At 33.7% G+C, this 13206-nt stretch overlaps 1 protein-coding gene and 1 long non-coding RNA gene across 4 annotated transcripts in view; one reads left to right on the forward strand and one right to left on the reverse strand.

Moving 5' to 3' along the window:
• ZNF407 (zinc finger protein 407) overlaps positions 1–13206 on the forward strand; it is a 654777-nt gene that overhangs the window by 539816 nt on the left and 101755 nt on the right. The gene's annotated exons all lie outside the window — the stretch shown is intronic.
• Positions 1607–13016, reverse strand: LOC141498372 (uncharacterized). Its single transcript, XR_012471622.1, has 4 exons — positions 12942–13016; positions 3180–3234; positions 2363–2540; positions 1607–2032 (listed from the first exon to the last, which is right to left on the reverse strand). It is a non-coding gene; the product is annotated as an uncharacterized LOC141498372 (long non-coding RNA).

A 13206-nucleotide genomic window follows, 5' to 3' on the forward strand; every position in this document is an offset into this window, starting at 1 on the left:
TAGTTAATTTTAAGTGAAAAAAGGAAAAGTATATACCAGTATGAAGTCTCAAAGAGAATGATATTCCTTGTATATTTCTACATCTATACATGTAAGGATACTTATAGCATACTTAGCAGTTTTATAAGCATTCCTTCATCAGTCATAACAAGAGTATTGAAAAAACTTCAATGTTAATACTATAATTCATTTCCCAGAAAAAGACAGTACTTGTTGAAATTCCTTCCAAAAGTAACTATAGTGAATAAGTAGAGTGCAGGAGTCCACATCCAGAAGGTCAGAAAAAAAAAAACCAAAACATTTTTGACATGCTATATCTAACCCTGAGAAAATCACCTAACCTGCTGTGGATCTCAGTTCCTTCATCTGTAAAATGGAAATAATATTGCTTGTAGTGGTTGCCTCATGCTCAGATGACCGCTTTCCAAATTGTAAAGTGCTATATGATGGCAATCATTATTTTATTAATACTAATTATGGTCATTTATGTATGAGACTAAAAACTAGGACTTGTAATTTTCAATTAATTGTGATAATGGTTTGAAAGGTAATCTTTGCCTTCCTTTTACCAGCTATGTGGTTGTAAAAAACTACATATATATATATATATATATATATATATATATATATATATATATATAATTTAAACACAGTTGAATGGACTTTTACATATTTAATTACCTGCCTTTGACAGTCACAGAAGATGGATTTAGAATTATCATTTACTACTCTGTAGTCAGCCTTAAAGTGAACATCCTGTATAGTTTAGCCCCAACTCAGTACCATCCTTGCTGTTGCCAGGGTTGCTTTTATGAATTATTGTTCCAAAGGAAAAATGGACTCTAAATTCTTTTTTTTTAAAGAATTATTATTGGATCAGACTCTTCATGACAGTAGGGATCTGTGATATCATTACTATAGGGAACTGCCAGATTAGAAAACAACTTCTCCCAATGTAGGTTGACATCATCTCTGCAACTAGAGTTTTAGATTAACTAGAACACTGAGATGTTAAGTGACTTGGCCAGGTCACAAAGCTAGTTTGTATCAGAAATACTTGAACCTAGGTATTCTTGTCTGTGAGGCCAACTCTTTATTTTACATCCCACATATTATGCCTTTCCATTAAAGCTAACTGATATAGTGATCACAAAATCAAATCACAAGTTTCCTTTAAATTTTATAGCACCAATCAATTTGTACTGCTATCTAAATCCCTTTTATCTTCCCCAGAATTATTTTGCTGATACAGTAGAGTCCTCTGACCAGAGACTTTATTTTCAGTACTGAATTTTTACTATTTTATAAAGTGGTAGAAAGGAGGAGTGAATCATCAGATCTCAGGAGAAGTGTTTATCATAACTTTATATGTATGGTACCAGAAATCCTTAATGTACATTGCACTGAAAAACCACATGTTATAAATTCAAAGGCTCCATTTTGGCTGATTTTGTTGATGTGTAGCAACTGTTAGGCAATTAACAACTATTGACAAAATAAAGTGGAACAATTCCCAAAGACCTGCCTAATTATCAATATTTCTTGGATTACTTTAATTTGTAGATTATTAACATTATAGTGCATTCCAATCAATGGAATGATTATGACTACCCTCTTCTTATGATTCTTCCCACCATCTTGCCTCCAATTCACTAAACAATTTGCATTCTTTGCTTAACATTTTACTTGGAAGTAAAGTGGTTCCAAAAGGGTTTATGGGAGATTGTTTTTGGAAACTTGAATTCCTCCTTCATTTTGCATTTAAAAAATCATATTTAACTTATAAAATCTGTTTTCTTCTGTGAGAGGGACTTGTAATTTCATTGCTTCAGAGAGCTCCAAGGTGAATTACCTCCTTCAACCAAAACAAATCAATACTTTTTGTAATTTAACATCTTAGGGAGTTGAGTAGAAAATACTAGAATGACATAGGTTACATAAGAGGTGAGGCTTGAACCCTTGTCTTCCTGGCTTCAGGGTTGATTCTGTATCCTTTACCTAAAGCTTCATCTTTCCATTTGTAAATACATTTCTGGGGAAAGAAAACAAAAAGCTGTAGTAATGAATGCACATTTTTATCTTATGGTGCCCCCTCAAATAGTTTGATCTGAGATCTTATAATTTCAGATATTCTCACCAAAAATACACTTAACAACTCACCCACACCTACTTATTCCATGCTAATCTCATCCATGTCCTTCCTGCATAGTAGAAGTCTTTCTTTTTTTTCTCCTCAAACCAGCAGAATACAATGAATGTTTACTTGCTCTCGCTACATGACATAGTCTCACTTTCAGTCATACAATTCTTTGATGGTATTGTTTATTTTTTCCCAGAGTTTTCCATTGTCTATATTTTATACCTGATCATAGGTTGATTGAGCCTTTCCATCACTCTGTATCATGCTTATCTTAAGTTCTTCAGAGGCAATCATATTCTTCTCTTGCTGCCATCCAACAATACTTTTGATGTTGTGTCGAAAATATAAGCATTTGCTATTAGGAAGGTTTGTGAGCACTTGATGAAATTCAATATAAAATCTATATAATGAAAAATGAGAGCTTAGCTTTCTTCTTCCTCATCTGTATGCTATTTTTAATATCTCCTGGAGGGGGGGAGAGAAGTACTATTTTTTCTGACTTTTTTTTCTCTATTAAATATTAACTTACTTATTTAATACTATTCTATCATAAAATATAGTATCACTTTTATGATTGTTTTCAACAAGTGTTTAAGTGATACAGAATAATATATGAAATATTAAGGCCTGGTTAAGTCTTGTCTAATAGAAACTTTCCTATATAGGTAATTTGAAACCAGACTTTTCTCAGCTTATAATGCACATACTTTCCAAAGACATGTTACATATTTTCCTAAAGTCTAATTAATCCATAAGAAATATCTGCTACTCCTTTTCCCCAAGTACATTCAATATTGGTACATTAACATTGGTTCAAGAAAGATGCGATCATTAGCATAAGGGATTTTTATCAAGGTTTTCTTTTGTTAAAATCTATAGATAGATAAATCTTAAGGTGTTAGGATTACATTTATTTTATGGTCATAGTTGATAGATGATAATATCATCTGTGCCTGTCAAATTTATTATATTAATATAAAGAGAATGGAGGATTAATATTGTGGGTCATACTATATTACAGAGCCCAATAACGGAGTACCTTAAAAACTGTCAGCTCTATTGGAACGTCAGTGCCCATCTTCTCAAACAGGAATCTGTGTTGGAAGAAAAGCCATTTTAGCTAGAAGCATAACAATCACTTTATATTAATCATTCTCTGTTTAAGCAATATGAGAATGTCTGCTTTCAGTGACAGAAATAAAATCCTTGAAGGGAACACTCTGTGATGTGAACTCTGAAGGGACAATGAGGCTGCCTATCTTGACTCCCTATGGCCTAATTAAATGGTGGGAAAGAAACAGTCAAAGAAATTAAATTTTAAAAACTAAATTAAAAAGAAATGGGTGTGGCAGGAACCAGCAGGTTTAGTGTTGCTTTTGGAAATTATATGAAGTTAGCACTTTAGGATTTAGAATTTATGTGTCTGATTCTTTTTTAAAAAAATGCAACTACATTAATACTAGTTTCTTTTTAATTTAATGTATTCTTTTACTTTTAATCTTCTGCCTTGTGGATTTTGGAGGAAAAGATAAACAGAAACCTTTTCAGTTGTCCTCTTTTTGTTGTTATTTTCTATAACAGAGTGAATGCATAGACTCCTTAAAAGCAAGATTTTGAAAGATGCCCTAAATTGATGAGTATCTTTCAAATTATTGGTTACTAGCTTTATACTTTTTCCCATTAACATGTTATTTTCAGTGGAAATGATTTTCATGGTTTCTATAACATTTATTACTGTAATGTTTGAAAAATTTTGGTGAGAGCAGTAAAATATTCTTTAAACTTAAGATAGCTGAGGCCATAGATTCAAAAATATAGATTCAAAAATGAAGACAGTTTATGCATTTGAATCAAATCCTTCTGTGGATATTAAGCCCATCATTAACCTGTTTCTTTGAGTAACTTATCCTATCTCATCTAAGTTTAACATGACTGGTTTTGGTTAAATAGAACAATTGCCAGGGATACTAAAAAAATTGCAGTAAAATTGTAGTTGTTATTGTAAATTTTGTCTTAATTTTATAATTTTTTCTTAAATACCTGGAATTTATTTGCCTTGACATTCCTTCTGATTCCATTCTATTCTCTGTATGCTATTAAACTTTTGAAATCTTATGTGGCAACAGAAATCTCTTCCAAGGGAAAAAAAATTGACAGGTTTTCTTGAAAATTTCAGCCAAAAGTTGTCAAATTGCAAAAATGTTCCCTAGTCAATATAAAATGTTAAGGACTGGGCTCCTTTTGAACTCATTTTTGCAAAGGAATTTGTGGGGGGGGGGGGTTGTAAGCCTTCGTAAATATCAAATTAGCTCTTATTTCAGGTAACAAAACAGGAAATTCAAATTCAACTCCTTATTCTGGCATCCAGTATTCAGACAGTTGAACAGTATGCATTGTATGATTTCTGCCCCATACAGCTTTCCCAAAATGTGAAGCTGCCCTATAGATGAACTGCAATCTGTTCATTTGTATATTTTACTAAAGAATGTCAACTGAACTAGTGGGGATAGGGAAATGCTGTTCTGTCCTCCCTTGTCTCCAGGACACAGATGGCCCAGAGATTTTGTAGCTCAGTGAAGGTGAAGGGGGCTGCTGAGATGCCAGTCAATAAAGAGTGATGAATTCTGAGATGTTTAGTAGTAGGAATTGGTCTCTAATGGTACAAAGCCAAAAAAAGTGCAGAAAACTTTTACAAAGAATTTATTTTAAATTTTAAGTTTTGTTAAACAGAATTGAATTTTAGACTAAACATGTTTTTTCCAATTCTATAAACCTGTCATCATGATACTATTCAAGACAGAATTTTAGATAATTTAAGTTAATGGTAAGTTTTTAAGGAGATGCATTGTCCTTGATATAAAAAAATCCTTCCTACCTGTTTCCTCTTCTAATTAAGTGTATAATGAACCAACTGAATGGATTTCACTAGATTTTTCTTAAGCAATGCATGAAGAAGGATGCAATAATAATATTAGCTAAGGCCAGCTGAGATGTCAACAAGTTGAAATAATGCCAAGGAAATTTAAATTAATGGAAAGACTGTGGGCTTCATATATAAACATGTATTAACTTTGAGATAAGGAGACTTGATTTCAATTCCTGACTGAGGCTGTGTGACCCTGGGTAAGTCAGTTATCCTCTCAGCCTCAATTTCTTCATTTGTAAAATATGTCTCTTACAGTGCTATGTGAGGATCAAATGGAATACTATAATGTGTGCATACATTTTAGCACATTATAAATGTTAAACATTTTTCTTACTTGCTATTTAAGTGTTCTCAAGTATGTAGGTTCTCCCATCTAGGTGATTTCATCCTAAGTAAATTTTATCCATGCCCGTCCATAGGAAGTCCACTCAGCCTACTGGGGACTTTTTCTTTTGATCTCTTCATATAACAGAGTTATCAATGAAACATACAAACTGTCCATAACTTATTCATTTTTCTTCGTACTTGATTGACCCAATATCTTTTCTGATCATACAATCCTGCAGTGATATCTTTATGTAGTTCTCTTGCACAATTTCTCTTTGATAATGGAATGCAGCCTACTTATGTTCAACATGTCTTACCATTTGCTCTTTGTGCCCTTATTTCTTCAGAAACTGTAATATATTATATCTTACAACTATACAGCATCATCAAAATAATGTGGTTGTCTTGTATGCAGTCCCATTCAATATATAGGTATGTACCAACTCTCTGAGGTTTTGATCTAACCCTATATGTGCCATCTAGATAATAACTAATCATCCCAGATCTAATTTCACATCTTACTCACCAAAAAACCAAGACCCATGTGAACATCTTTATATCTATTTTTGTGTCCCACCCCCCCATCCTCATCTTATTCCTTTCCATTCATTGCTACCATCCTGTTTCATCCTCATGGACTATTAAAATAGCTTCCTATATTATTTCAGTTCATCCTCCAACCAAATCCTGCTCCAATCCATCTTCCACCCAGGCACCAAAATAACTTTTCCTAAAACACAGATAAGTCTGACCACATCATCCTCAACCCCTTACATAATTAATTCCAGTGTTACCTTTTAGTCACTGGTCAAATAAAAATTCTTCTCTTTGCTATTTAAATCTCTTTATAGCTTGATCCTTTCCTCTCCAGTCTTACTATATGTTGTTCCTCTATGTTACTTCTTAATTCTAGTCTTACCAGTATTCTTGCTATTCCTTATACATGACCCTTCATCTCCTTTCTCCATACTTTTGCACTGGCTGTCCTCCATGTCTGCAATGATCCAACTTCATCTCTGCCCCTTGGAAACAAAGCCTGTTTCTTTAGGACACCTCTCAAGAGCTACCTTCAGTAGGAGACCTTCCCTAGTTTCCTCAGCTCTCTCATCCAAGATTATCCTCCATCTTCTTTCATATATTTTTGTGTACATGTTTTCTTCTCACTTAAAATGTGAGTTTCTTTTTATTTTAATTTTTAATTTTATTTATTTATTTTCATCCATTTGTACTTGGATATTTCCAAGGTAAAAAATTTTCTTCCACCTTCCCTTTCCACCCCCTCCCCTCAGCAAGGAACAGTCAGGTTAGCATTTTACATACATATTTTGTTAAACATATATATATATATATATACAAATTAGTAATTTTTGGCATTTGGAATTAGGATTAAGGGAAAGAGATACATAAGAGATAATTTTTTATTGTGTTCATGAAATTCGGAAGGAAATTTGTTTCTATGTGTTTTTTTCTCTTAAAGATTTTATTTATATTGTTTTACAATTTTTCCCCTAAACTTGCTTCCCTCCCCCCACCCCACAGAAGGCAATTTGTTAATCTTTACATTGTTTCCATGGTATACATTGATCCAAATTGAATGTGATGACAGAGAAATCATATCCTTAAGGAAGAAACATAAAGTATTAGAGATAGCAAGACCAGACAATAAGTTAATAGTTCTTGGTCTTTGTTCAAACTTCACAGTTCTTTCTCTGGATACAGATGGTATTCTCCATTGCAGATAGCCTCAAATTGTCCCTGATTGTTGCACTGATGGAATGAGCAAGTTCATCAAGGTTGATCATCACCCCCTTGTTGCTGTTAGGGTATACAGTGTTTTTCTGGGTCTGCTCATCTCACTCAGCATCAGTTAATGTAAATCTCCCCAGGCATAATATCTCATAATTTACATTATCTGTGATATAATTGATTATTTCTATTATTTGCTGTTTGATCCACCCATTTTTAAGATAAAGTTATTTGATTTCCAATTAATTTTTGATTTCTTTCCCTGACCCTTTATTACATGTCATTTTTATTGCATCATGGACTGAAAAGTATGTATTTTTTATTTCTGCCTTTCTAGATTTGATTATAAGGTTTTTGTGCTGTAGTACATGGTCAGTTTTGGTGAAGGTGCCATGTAATGCTTAGGAAAAAGTTATATTCTCTTCTGTCCCCATTAAGTATTCTACAGAGGCCTATCATATCTAAGTTTTCTAAGATTTCATTCACCTTCTTAACTTCCTTCTTGGTTTTTTTGTTATTAGTTTTATCTAGTTCTGAGAGAGGGAGATTGAGTCTCCCATTATTAAAGTTTTGCTATTTCTCCTTCTCAGCTTTTTCTCTAGGAATCTGGATGCTATACCACTAGGTACATATATATTTAGTAATGATAAAGCTTCATTTCTAATGGTGCCTTTTAAAAAGATGTAGTATCCTTCCATATCCCTCTTAATGAAATTTATTTTTACTATTACTTTGTTTGAGATTAGGATTGCTACCCTAGAATTTTATACTTCAACAGAGGCATAATATATTTTGCTCCAGCCTTCTTTACCTTTACCCCGTGTGTATCCTTTGCTTCAGATGTGTTTCTTGCAAACAACATATTGTGGGATTCTGGTTTTTAATCCATTACTCTATCCACTTCTGTTTTATGGAACAGTTCATCCAATTCACATTTACAGTTCAGATTACTAATTACTTTATTTCCCTTCATGCTGTCTTTATCCATTTATATTTATCCCTTTCCTTTTCTCTTATTCTTCCTCACAAAAAATTTACTACCTTTCCCCTTTGATTTTTTCAAAATTAACTATCAATTTATTTTCACTTATACCTTCTCTTCCCTTTTATCAGTCCCTTTTCCCCTTATCTTTCCCTTTCCTAGTCCACCCTTTCCCTGAAGATTAAGTTTTTTAAACCCAAGTTGGGATGTATTTTATTCCCTCACTGGGCTAAATCTTTTGAATAGAATTTACTCAGCATTCACATTCTCCCTTATTTCCCCTCTAAAATTATAAATCTTTATACCTCTTCCCTTGGTGTTATTTATTGCTCTAATTTTATTAATTGGGTATCATCAGTCACAGTTTGATTATTTGATTGCTAGATAAGCTCCTATTGTTATCAAGATATCATCACAGATTATTTACTTGATTGCTTGATAAGCAGCATTGACTCACATTGCATGAAATTATAATCATAATTTTTTAACCTTACCTCCTTTTCAAGTATCTTTCAAGTACATGCAATCCTCATCAGCCAAAGTGTCATCCTAAATCAAATCATTAGTTAAAGTATTTGTGCCCCTTCCCCAGCCCTATTTTCTTTCACACTTTAACCCCCCCCAGGGTACTTAACACTTGTTAAGTGAATCAAGGGCTATTGTCTCTTCCACTTTAACCCCCTACCCTCCCCCCAATATATAGACTATTTTGTTACTCCCCCTGTGAGTGATTTTTCACTCATTTCTTCTTCAGGCATATTGCCTACGCAGTCCAGTCCTTGCCTTTGTATAGGTTTGTTTTCTACTCCATGTCCAGGTTCTGGACATAAGTCTTAACAGGGTTTTAATCCCCACTCAGCCCTGTCTTTTACGAAGATTTTCCCAGGCTTCAGAATTTGTTTGGGGTTGGGATCCTCCCTGCTGGCTTTCTGTCTAGTTGCTGGGACCTCTGCTGTTGTTAAGCTGTCCAGACCTAGGTTGGACTGTGGCTAAAAGCCTCCTGTTGCCTTTCCTGCTCTCCTGCCTCCTGGACTTTACTTCCTCTTTTCCCCCAAAGAGACAGAATTTCACTGAAGAGCCTCCACAGTGTTGAAAAGTTGAGAGAAGTTGAAAACTTCTTTGATTCTTCTCTTTTTTCTTGGTGGGATCTGTAGTATGAATGTCAAGAGTACAGACTTCATTTATATTTGGTAGGGAAAAGCTCCAGGAGCATATTAGCTTCATGCCACCATCTTGGCTCTGACCCCTAAGTCTCAAAAATGTGAGTTTCTTCAAACCATAGATTGTTTTAGTTTTAGCTTCATACCCTTTGCTCTTAGCTCACTGTAATTTTCTAACAGATACTTGTTGATTAATGAATGGTTAGGTAGTTAAAGAAAGAGATCATGAAAGCCTGAACTGGTATGCTATATTTCTGAATGAAGAGAAACTGGTAAGTGGAAAGAAATTATATAAAATAGTAAAAAATAACAAAAATTGATAACTAATTAAATATGGAAAGTGAGGGAGAAGAGTCAAACCTAGATTACTTTAAGGCCAATGATAACTTCAAGAAAAATAGGAAAATTTAGAGGAAGAAAAGAGTGATGAATTTGGTACCAAAAGACCTGAATTCTATTCTCAGCTTTGATTCTATGTGACCCTGGGAATATCATTTTCCCCTCTTTGTACCCCAGTTCTCTCATCAGGAAAATAAACGAGTTATACTACATAACTTCTAAGCTCCCAGGATTCTTTGATTCTGACCAATGAAGACATCAAGTAATTAAGAAATAACATGAGTAAAGAAATTAAATCAAGAGTCCTTGACCAAAGTACCAAAAAGTCTTTTACCTTTGTTATTGTATTTACCCTTGATATTTGATAAAAATTTTTCCATAACAAGTTGTTGTCCCTTCATTTTGTTATTGATTTCCATTTGTGATATTAAAGACTCATATCATGCATATTATTTGTAATTTCTCTGAAGGTCGTAACCTTAATCATCATTTCAGGATATCATTAGTTTCCTTTTTATCTTAACCTTTCAGTACTCTTCTGTGTCAATATTAAGGCCAAAATGTGATTAAGCTGTGAATCTTTCTGTGAATTCCCAGAATTCTAATAACAGAATCACAATTTTGGAGTTGGAAGAGACTTTCAGAGACTATCTAGTCTAATACATAGTTAAAGAAGAATTCTCACTTCAGTGTAACAAGCTCCCCATGTATAAGACATTCCCAGGTTTAAAATGCACCTTAATTTGGGGGCCCAAAATTTGAAAAAAAAGTATTGCATAAAGTTATTGAATTCAAATTTTATTCATCATAAAATTCAGCCAGCTCCTCTTCACTTTCAAAACTCCTATCCATTAGCTCATCCTCATCTGTGTTTGATGACAAATCACTATCTTAGGAGAATTTCTGACTCCTCCCCTGCCTGTGCTCTGGTCTGTGGTTGACCACAGGCTTTCCCTGGGCAAGTCTGGTGTGTGGATGCATGCTTACTCCATTCTGTTTCATAAACCTGAAGCATCAGTTTTGTCCTCCTTTGAAATCAGTCACTTTTTTTTTCATCAGCAATCTTTTTTGCCTCCTGCTAAAGGCATGTCCACCTTTGTGGATGCAGGAATTCCAATTGTCCTTGGCTCTTCAATCCAGTACCCTCTCTACATCAGGCCATTTGGCTGACATGCCTCTCATAGCCTTCTTCTGCCCTGGCATTTTCAGGAGGGTTTCTTCTTCCCTTAGCCAGTCTTGGTTTGTTTTCTCCGTTGGAGGTGAACCAAACTTGTGTTCAGCACCATGATTTCCATTCACTTTTGCAAACTGCATCACTTTGAATTTGAACTCAGCACTGTAGGAAAATCTTTTCTGAGCTGTTTCTGTGCAGAATGTGGCAAAATGAAACCTAATATATTGGTAATAAAGGCTTCTAGTTCTTAGACTCTAATTTTTTCAAAAAAAGGGTACATTTTATATATGGGGAAATGTGGTAGTTTAATTGTAAAAGATAAGTTTTAGAACGAACATCTTTCCTTCTCTTCTTCTTTCATCTACCTCATCCAATCCAGCTGGCTAAATCAGGATTTACAAATTTACCAGATTAGCATGGGACTGCAAAATATCCCAAAGAAGTGGCTGTTTATATAGATGATTATGTTTGTGTCGATCATGTCTCCCTAGCCTGATACCAGTAGCCTCTGGCAAGACCAGAAACACTTGTTTCAACACATCTCCACTTAGTTTGTCATATGTTAAGGATGAAGGACAGCAGAATACACAAGAAATTACCTTATGGTGAGTTGAAAGGTAGAAACAGAAGCTGAGGGACAAAAGAAATGCTATGAGGACAATTTAAGTACAACTTTAAGCTTCTTGCAGATACCACATCAGCAGCTGATAAACCAGACTCATGTACAGCAGTAAAAGACAAATTGGTTCATCTTGGATAAAGGAAGAAGTCATTCTTTTAGGCGAAGAGACAGGGTCACAAATAGGAACAGATCCTGCAAGTAGTGGATATTGTCACAGGTCTAAAGATAATTTTCACATACTAGTTACCTTTTTTTTTTTTTATCATGTTCTCATAGGAACAGCAATGTTGTCAACAATATCTTCAAAAATAACTGTATAAATATCCAATATGAAGGAAAAGTTGCATAGACATTAGATAATCTTCCAGCCAAGTTAACTTAAATTTATTTAATATTTCTTCAGTACACCCAAAGTTTACTTTTAGCCTATAGAAAAGTCATGAAATGTGTTTAAATAGAATGCAAGCTGGTCCATTAACAATTAGATAGAATACTTAAACATTTGTAATGTTAAGTAATTAAATGTATATAAATAAACTCCTGGTTAAGATTTCAGTACATTTTTTTGCCTATTTCCCTAAAGGCTTCTGAGATTTAAAAAAAATTGACTAGGGCTGAGTGTTAAAAAGAGAAAACTTTTATACATGGTATCAGAGAAGCTTTCCAAAAATCTGGCATAGTGGGGCCAAAATCAAATTAATTCAGGCTCATACCTAAGTTTGGGCCAGTTATAAAAAAGAACAGCAACAGAAGTGATTATCCAGTGTTGATGCTGGGATGAACCCATTGAGCCAAGTTAGAATTTTGAGTTAGATGATAATAATAAATACCATTTGTAGAGTTTTTTGTACTTTGTAAAGCAGCTTACATACATGATTTCATTTGAGCTTTCCAACAACCCTATGAAGTTGATACTACTGTCTGAATTTTATAGATGATGAAATAGATACTGGAGATTGTGACTTAGCTAATTCAGGAGTGAGAGTTGAACACTGGTCCTTACACTCTGTCCTTTGTGCTTATTTACTGGCATCAGCTGTCCATGGAATATAAATGCCTAGAAGAGTTTTTGGAGAGGAATATATTCTGATCAGAGAAAGTAATGACTTGTAGGACAAAGGGAAGGACCAAGACTTAAGAAAAGACTTTGGTGAGCAAAATTTTCATTTATATATATATATATATATATATATATATATATATATATATATATATATATACATACGTGATCTTGAGTTTGAGATGTTTTGTGAAGTTAGAAATAGCAGTATTTACTACCTGTTTAGCATAGAGAGCCAAGGAAAATTCTCAAAGTCTCAGTAGATAGGTGGAATTATGGAAATAGTTAACTCCTGTTCTGATTTTGTCCTGTTTTGAAGATATTGAAAATTTTGTCAGCTTAATATTTATTTACATTTTCTGATGCTTTACGGGCCACAAATTAAATAATACTGCGCTTAGAAACAAAAATAGAAAGTGTAGTCCCTTCATAAAGTTTTTGGCTTTATAGATCTTCAGTACATACTTGATATCACATGTAATCACCAAGGCTTCTTTGAGATTTCATTTCACAAATTCTGGGTAGGAATATTGTAGCTTATTCTCCTTTAGAGTCTATAACTTATTCTAATATTAAGAATCTTAGAATTTCTCACTGTTTGATCAGCTCTAGAATTTTTTTTCTGGAATTCTTACTAAATATAGAAATTCAATCTTTTCTAGAGTAAAGCATTTAAAGAAAACGAATAAATTTACCTGAAATTTAAGGCATATTGTTATTCTAGCAGAAA

The sequence above is a fragment of the Macrotis lagotis genome, chromosome X (assembly GCF_037893015.1).
Source record: "Macrotis lagotis isolate mMagLag1 chromosome X, bilby.v1.9.chrom.fasta, whole genome shotgun sequence".
Lineage (NCBI taxonomy): Eukaryota > Metazoa > Chordata > Mammalia > Peramelemorphia > Peramelidae > Macrotis > Macrotis lagotis.